The sequence below is a fragment of the Amblyomma americanum genome, chromosome 7, assembly GCF_052857255.1.
Source record: "Amblyomma americanum isolate KBUSLIRL-KWMA chromosome 7, ASM5285725v1, whole genome shotgun sequence".
NCBI lineage: Eukaryota > Metazoa > Arthropoda > Arachnida > Ixodida > Ixodidae > Amblyomma > Amblyomma americanum.
The window spans coordinates 154,349,059-154,357,651 of NC_135503.1; the positions used below are offsets into that span (position 1 = coordinate 154,349,059).

An 8,593-nucleotide genomic window follows, 5' to 3' on the forward strand; every position below is an offset into this window, starting at 1 on the left:
CAAACCTGCCGCATCTAGAGTACTGCAGCTGATATTGAGTGCGATAGCATTAATTCATATAAGTTCGTTCTCAAGGGTTCCATGCAGGACATTACATAAGAGTTGGTAATAAAGCTGTCAAATTTCATTGGCATGAAATACTCGCATACATATACAAATTTTTTACATATACAGTACACATATATACAAATATACAATACATATACATATCACAATTTTTTGAAAAATAGGAGCGCGTCACTAACACATGTCAAAATGACAAAGTGAAATTCACTTTACAGATTTCATTCCAAAAAGTTAGGAAAGACAATCTGTGGTAGAAAAGACAATGGCTACAAACAGCAACTTTCCATCTTGTCTGTGTAGTTCAGCAATGAGACTGGTGATTTGGTTTCAAGTCATGACTCGGATTTAGTACTGCCACATTCTATGCTGAACTCATTTGCTCAACACTGACACAGAAATAAGATATTGCAGCCCTATGTAGCCTGTACAGTGACTTCAGACTTCAGCAGAGCAAGAAATGCTGCTCTAGTCTGCTGTGCATGAAGTAGTGTACTTTAACGTAAGTTCAATGCCTTGCACTGGAGCAGGGATTCTCAAACTGCGTTTTGTAGAATTCTCTGGTTTCTTGGAGGACTTCCTAGATTCCCCAAGCACCTATGTTTATGCATGTCTTCATCCGCCTTAGCCAAGAATTTTGAGACTAATGCTGTAGCTGCTTACTGCTATCTTACTATACAGCCAGTCATAACTGAATTTAAGTATTTGTTCCGGTGCTGTGCAGTTTGCGTACCCCTTTTAAATATGTCGGCCAGTACCTTTTGAAGTCTCAGCCGCAGCGGTCGAATTTCGATGGAGGCAAAATTCTAGAGGCTCATGTACTGTGCAATGGCAGTGCATGTTAAAGAACCCCAGGTGGTCGAAATCTCCTGAGCCCTTCTCTACGGGGTCCCTCATAGCCTCAGTCGCTTTGGGACGTTAAACCCCCATAAAGCAAATCTTTCCAAGACAGGCTCCGTGACCGAAGCTGGCCAAAACATAAATGAAACTTGTTAGAAGCCGACTGCATTTTAGCCAAATAAAGATGGTCTTTCTTCAACTGAGAAAGAAAAAGTTTGAGCACCCCTGCGTTACAGTAGACCATGCACAACATACAAAACATAAAAAACGCCACCATCGCTCATCGGTTTAGAATGCATGAAATTATTGAGATAACAAATTTTCCATATCTTGTTCAGCTTCTCTGCCATAACATTAGGAAAGACAGCACGGAGTATCCTGAAGTTTTTAACTTCCCTGATGACACGCTCAACATGGATTCGCAAACTGGCTATCTGCCGTGTTACTAACTCATCTGCCAGTGACGACTGCGTGCGGCCATTCAACATAGGTGGCATGTTTAATTTGACTCCAAGCTGACGAGGTCATCTTCAATGAGGAATCCTCTATCCGCCATTACACTGTCCCCTTTCTCGAGCAACTCATACAGGCCACTGTGTCTTGTGATTTCTCGATCAGAAAGTCTTCCAGGAGCAAGATTAGACACGAAAAAAACGAAGCCGTTTGGAGTGATGCCATTGAGCCCTTTTGCGGTGTTATGTCCTTTATACGAGCTGAAAGTGTCGCTTTGTGTTTTGTAGTCAGACGGGTTCTCGATAAAAATTTCTGTGCAGTCCAGTACAATGCGTGTAGATGGGTACAATTCTTTAAAATTGTCTGGCATGAACAGGTCCACTGTGTTACGTGATGGCCACATTGGTACCTGGATTAGCATTTCATACAAAATATTAACCCAAAATGAGTACATAGCACTCACGGTCGCCACAGACACTTTCAGGCGATATGCCAAATCCTGCTCTAGCAAGCCAACTCTGAGCCTGCAAAGCACTGCAATAAGCTGTTTTCTCATTGTCAGTGCTGGTGGCCTGCCAGCACCCGTTTTCAGTGCCTGGTACATGCATTCAACATGTTCAACGAACGCATCAAATTTTTTGATGGAGTTGAAGCCCGTATAAAACACGAGTCGTTTCTCATCTGAAACGAAATCGCAAACTTTGGAGACACAATCTTTTAGTTTTAGTTTCTCTTTGAGTGCCTCAACTTTCACATCGTGCAACTGAGACTTCAGATCCTCGACCTCTTTCTGGAGCTCAGATTTGTCTTTGCGGAGCAAGCTATTTTCATGCTCGAGTTTTTCGCAGTGTTCGAGAAGGTGGGCGACTTTTCTTAGTGCGGCATCAGATGCTGCGTCTGGAGGCCCCATAGAGTATGAGGGGTGGGCACCTAAAAAAAATGAACTGTTTAATGATTTTCGACCAGTTAGGCCCTGTTTTAATGCAGATTTCAGGTTTGAAATAGTCACTTCATCCCACAATGGGTGTTCTGAACCTTTGCTCTCGGCTTACATTGATATACAGACAACAAAGAACCAGGATGACGAAGCCATACAGCCCAACTCTCTTTCACTCCACTGATCCACCTGTGCAAGCAGCTTACCAACCAGCAAACCCAGATCAATACTATCCAGTTATACTTCTAAACCTCATGAGCTGTTTGTTTCCCCTCCTGAGCATGCAGTTCGACGACGTTGCAGCTTGTGCTACCAGCGTACTGGTGTGGAATCGCCAATCATGGTGCATGACCGTATCCGTAGTGAACCAAAATACATAAATACTAGGTGTCATGCACCCAAGAGGTCCGCCAAATTTGCACTACATTTTGATAGCCTGACTTTTGTGACATTTCTCCAAGCTGGGGTGAAGGGAATAATGTCGAGGAAAAAGAAATGAAATGGGTAAGTTTCACAATGCGTGCACTGGTGGATAGGTACCGCGTTTATCATAAAACTCGCTGAAGTGGTAACATATGCACGGTAGAAATCACTGATGTCATTTATGTCACAGAACACATGAGGTTCTGCCACTCCTAACATGCAACCTATCATGCAGACGTCCCATGGCTAGCTGCAAAAGCTCGCGGAAAACTGGCTTCGCGGGAAAAAGTTTTGTCAGTTTTCACTGGATGAAGAAGCCGCTCGCTATTAATGTACCGGTTGCCACAACACCCGTGGACCCCGGTATCAGTGGGCGCGATAGGGGTCCGTTAAAAGCGGAAAATAAGTTTTCATAGTGGAATGAAGAAAGCGACTATTTTTAACCAGCACTAACCTTCCGTTTCCGTGCAAGGCGAAGCCGGTGCACCGAAGGTCAGCTGGGTGGGCTCCTTGGAAACTGCGTCGCTGTCTGCGTACAAAACGCTTTCATGAAAATGCGTACACACAAAGCCGAAGCAACAGAAAAAAGATGGCACAGTTAAAGCATCGCTTACTTTGATCGCATTGGGGCACGTCAAGTACGCAGCCGATCTCCAACTCGTTCAGAAGGAGCACCGGTCTGGCAGAGGCAGTTTTGGAGCTCGTATTCTTGCGTTTCGCGACTGGAAAGGATTTGGAAGTTATGATAATATGCAATAACCGTCTGAATATATATATACTTACCGGTATTAAAGGAAGGAGATAGTTGATTAATGACTTTATGGGGGAAAATTGTTGGCAGCCGGTCCATATAACGACGGCGTCCACTTGCGTTGAAGTGGGCTCCGCATATCCGGTGGTGTTAAGGAGATTGCCACAAAGAGAAGCGACCAGCACTTCCCTGGCGGTTGATTCTTCTCACCCACTCCTTTTTTCTTTTTCATTTGCAGGGAACGCATGAAATGAAACGTTCTTGTCTCTCAGCGTGTTGCTGTCGCAACCAGGCACACAAGTCTGACCACCGCCTCGGCACTTCGACGACATCGCGTGCAGTAGCAGCTGCGGTCACTAAGTGACCAACAGGCACGTAACACTTAATATAGCGCACCTGCAACCACCCACCACCAAAAAATACACGAAATCTCAAACCAAACGAAGTACGCACACACACACACACACACACACACACACCACAGCTATGCAAACGCAGGAGACAGGAAAGATGGCCGGTCGATCAGTGCTCGCTCACTTTTCCAATAATGCGTCGCGCGCCCGATAGGTTTTTTTCGCGGCGCTGCGATTTCCGAAAAGGTGCATTCTGCGACGCAATCAGAGACGGCCCCGCTGGCGCTGCTAGGCCTAGCGCCTACGCCACTTCGGTCACAGCGTCCGCACTCACAAGTCACGACTCTCTCGCCGTCTTCTGATCCTTTGCGCCGCCTGCTGTCGATTGCATCTCGACCGAAACCAAAACTTGCTGCTTCGTTCCGGAACTAAGCGAAAGAGATAAAAGTACACAGTTCCAATGACGCGTTCTTTTGAACAGCAGCAGGAAGTCGACCTCGCTCCGTCTCAGTTGCCGTACGGTGTTTTTTTCTACACCGTTCGGAAGGTTCCGAATGGTGACAACCACTCCGTTAGAGACGGCTGAAGAACGATTGCGGACCTCGTTAGCATACCGTCAGTTCTAGCTGGTGTTGCTTCGGTGTTTATGATATCATGTGCACCGTTTTACCGGTGTTCTCGTCTGGCGATGCGGTGTTTTAAAGTGGACGAACACGGGTAAACCTCCCATCCCGTGTAATTCGTGTTTAGTGTGCAGGGACTGCCCCTAGGGCCGCATCAATCGGCAGTGTTGGCTCGTGGCCGTATAGCAAAAAAAGGGAGAATAACCAATCGTCTCTTGCACGGATGAGTTGTATGCGAACGTCACGAAGGGGAGGAATTGGTCCCAGTCGCGGTGATCGGACGAGACGTATTGGCTGATCATCTCGGCGAGTGTCCGGTTGAAGCTCTCGCAAAGGCCGTTTGTTTGAGGGTGATACGACGTTGTGCGCGTGTGGTTCGTGTGAGTGAGACGGAACAGCTGTTCCATCATATCGGCCACAAAATGTTGTCCTCGATCTGTGATTACTTGCTCTGGCGCTCCGTGCACCGTTTGACCGGTGTTCTCGTCTGGCGATGCGGTGTTCTAAAGCGGACGAACACGGGTAAACCTCCCATCTCGTGTCATTCGTGTTTAGTGTGCAGGGACTGCCCCTAGGGCCGAATCATTCGGCAGTGTTGGCTCGTGGCCGTATAGCAAAAAAAGGGAGAATAACCAATCGTCTCTTGCACGGATGAGTTGTATGCGAACGTCACGAAGGGGAGGAATTGGTCCCAGTCGCGGTGATCGGACGAGACGTATTGGCTGATCATCTCGGCGAGTGTCCGGTTGAAGCGCTCGCAAAGGCCGTTTGTTTGAGGGTGATACGACGTTGTGCGCGTGTGGTTCGTGTGAGTGAGACGGAACAGCTCTTCCATCATATCGGCCACAAAATGTTGTCCTCGATCTGTGATTACTTGCTCTGGCGCTCCGTGCCGTAGAACCACTGTTTCCAGGAAAGCCTTCGCGGCGTTTGCAGCTGTTGCTTCCGGGACGACGACAGTTTCCGCCCACTTAGTGTGATAGTCAATCAGTAGAATCACATGCCGGTTTCCGCCCGAGTAGGGCGTCAGGGGGCCCAAGAAATCCATCCCAAGCCGCTGAAAAGGGCGCCGAGCGGGTGGCACGCGCTGCAACAGGCCGGATGGTTTAGTCGGTGGGGTCTTACACGTCTGGCAGTCTGGGCACGACAGAACGTATCTCGTTATCTCGGAGAACATTTTTGGCCAAAAGTAGCGCTGGCTGATTTTCTCCAGAGTTCTCTTCATGCCTAGGTGCCCTGCTGTTATGTCGTCGTGACAGGACGCCAAAATTTCTCGGCGTAGTGATTTTGGGATGGCTAAGGCCAGTCTGCCTTCCCTGAAACCTTTGGCTCTTCTGAATAACACCCCGTCTTGTAGGCTGAAGGCTCTAGCTGTCCGGCGGATTCTTCTCTGCACCGGCTCTTCCGGGCTTTTCAGGTGGTCGATAATTGGCTTTAAGAAGTAGTTCTCCTCTTGCAGTTTAATTGTCCTTTGCCTCTGTTCGTCCGCAAGGAAAAGCGGCATATCTTCACAGGGACGGGTGGTATCATCTGCATTATGTGGGAGGCGAGAGAGAGCGTCTGCGTTCGAGTTCTTGATACCTGGCCGATGTTTGAGGCTGACGTTGAACTCCTGGAGAAGTAAGCTCCATCGCGTGAGGCGGCCGCTCGGATTTTTGGTTGTCATGAGCCATGTCAGACTGGCCTGGTCGGTGACGACAGTAAATGGAATCCCAAATAGATACGGTCGAAACTGTCTAACCGCAAATACTACGGCGAGGCATTCCTGTTCGGTGGCGCTCTGGCTCTTTTCTGCCTTATGTAGATGTCGGCTGGCGTAACTGACCACGAACTCTTTTGTGCCGTTCTTCTGCACAAGGACTGCTCCGATCCCATACCCGCCGGCGTCGGTGTGGACCTCAACCGGCAATTCGGGATTAAAAGGCTGTAGCACCGGTGAACTGGTAAGGCGCTGCTTGAGCTCTTCGAATGCATTTTGGCATTCGCCGCTCCATTCCCAGGCTTTACCTGTTTTGGTGAGTTCCGTGAGTGGCCGCGAGATGCAAGCAAAATCTTTCACAAAATGTCTATAGTAGTTACAAAGGCCAAGGAAGCTCCGTACTTGTTTCACGTTCTTTGGTGCCATCGCTTGCTCGGTCGCATGGACGTTGCTGGGGTCGGGTCTTGCCGACTGTCCATTGATTATGTGGCCAAGGTACTTAATATTGTTTGCCACGATGTGGCACTTTCTGGTCTGTAGGCGGAGGCCCGCTGAATCCAGTGCGCCAAGCACACCTCTGAGGTCCCTTAAGTGGTCGTCAGCGGTCTTAGAGAAGACAATGATGTCGTCAAGGTATGCAAGACAGCTGGCACGTTAACACCCTGTTAATCATGCGTTGAAATGTGGCAGGAGCATTACAGAGGCCAATGGGGACAACATTGAACTCGTAGAGTCCGTGCCCCGTGGAAAAGGCGGTTTTCTCCTTGTCAGCCTCCTGGATGGGAACCCAGACGCCATGTCCAATGTTGTGAAGAAATCGGAGCCTTGCAGTGTATCAACGACATCGTCTACTCGAGGAAGCGGATGTACGTCCTTCTTAGTTACTGCATTGAGCTTCCTATAGTCCACGCAGAAGCTCCAAGCTCCATCCCGCTTGCAAACGAGAACCACCGGGGTCGACCAAGGACTGCGGGATTCTCTTATGACCCCCTTTGCTAACATATCCGTCACCTGCTCCTGAATTCTTTGCCTTTCCGTCACAGAGCTCGATACGGATTCCGCCGAACAGGTCTTGCGTCGCCAGTGTTGATCTCACGCTCGACCACGTCTGTATGGCCGAGGCTCGCGGCTGGATTGGCGAAGAGGTGTTCATATTCTTCCAACAGCGACTGGAACTTCTGACGCCAATCTTTGTCTAACTGGCTGCCGTACTGGACTTCATTTACTCCGGACCCACTGATGACGGGGGGTCTTACGCAGATGTCGACGTTCAGGAGAGGTGTCGTCTTCCCGAGTGCTGTACCCTTGACAACATTCATGGTGGTCGATCCTGGATTAACGACGCGGATATATGTCGTGCGATCCTGCACGTCAGATAGAGCTCGGGATATCTTTGGATGGGGCCTATTTGGCTAAGGGGTTCTACAAGGCATGCCCCGTTTCTGCGGACAGTGACAGGAACAAGGACCTCAGTGGATGGCGGGATCTGCGTATGTTGCTGGCAGTAGACGTCTTCCGGGTTCACCATATCTGTGTCGAGGTCGTCCAGCCGGAGCTTCATGCTATGTCCTCGCAGAGTGACTGTTCGCATTGGGAAACTGATCACCATTTCCGAGTTTCCACACAGAGGCACTCCACCTAAGAGGTCGTAGGGCAGTGTATCCAGCACTAAGAAGCATTCTTGCAGCTCGACCGGTCCAATACCCACATTAAGTGTCACTTCGCCTGCGGCGCTGACGAGCTTTCCGTTGACGTTCCTGAGTGTTCCCTTGGTTCCGCTTACTTCTGCACCTATCCTGGATATGAAGCGCTGCGAGCCGATATTCACAGAGGCGCCTGTGTCCACTATCATTGTGGCCTCCTGGTCTTTTACTGACACGGGGCGGGTGATGAGATGCGACCGGTGTGCGTAGCTAGCCTCTCCTGAGGAGTTACCTTTTTTTGTCTCGGGGCGAACTCGAGGACCCCGCGGTACTAGTTTCCCGATGACTGGGAGCCTTGTAGCACTGTGGGCTCTGACGGCACGTTACACTGCCGCATTATATGTCCCGACAGGCCACATCGGTAGCATTGAACCTGTCCCGTCTGATTTCGCGACTGTCCTCCTGGAAACCTGCGTGGTGTAGGTCGGGCTAACTGTTCGACGGCACTGGTGAGGGCCTTCACGCTCTCTTGTAGGGCGTCAAACATTTCGGCCGTTATGACTCGTGCAGTCGATGCCTCATGACTCGGAGGCAAACCCCAGTTGTGTTCAGGAGCAGTGGTTCTTGAATCATTGGGCGCCGCTGGTAGAAACGGCGAGGCCGCTGCAAAGCTTTGGAGGGGATGAGTTGTCATGGCTGCCATGGCGTGTCGTGCCATATCGCCTACGTGTGTTAGGCGTTGCAAGTGCTGCAGGAACTCGGCCGGTGTTTTTGGGTTGGATATGGCTACCCTTTCCATCATTTCTGG

General features: G+C 49.6%; 1 pseudogene; it reads right to left on the reverse strand.

Annotated features, from left to right (window-relative positions):
• Positions 1–1,133: 1,133 nt before the first annotated feature.
• LOC144098181 (uncharacterized) lies at positions 1,134–7,994 on the reverse strand (annotated as a pseudogene).
• Positions 7,995–8,593: the final 599 nt, after the last annotated feature.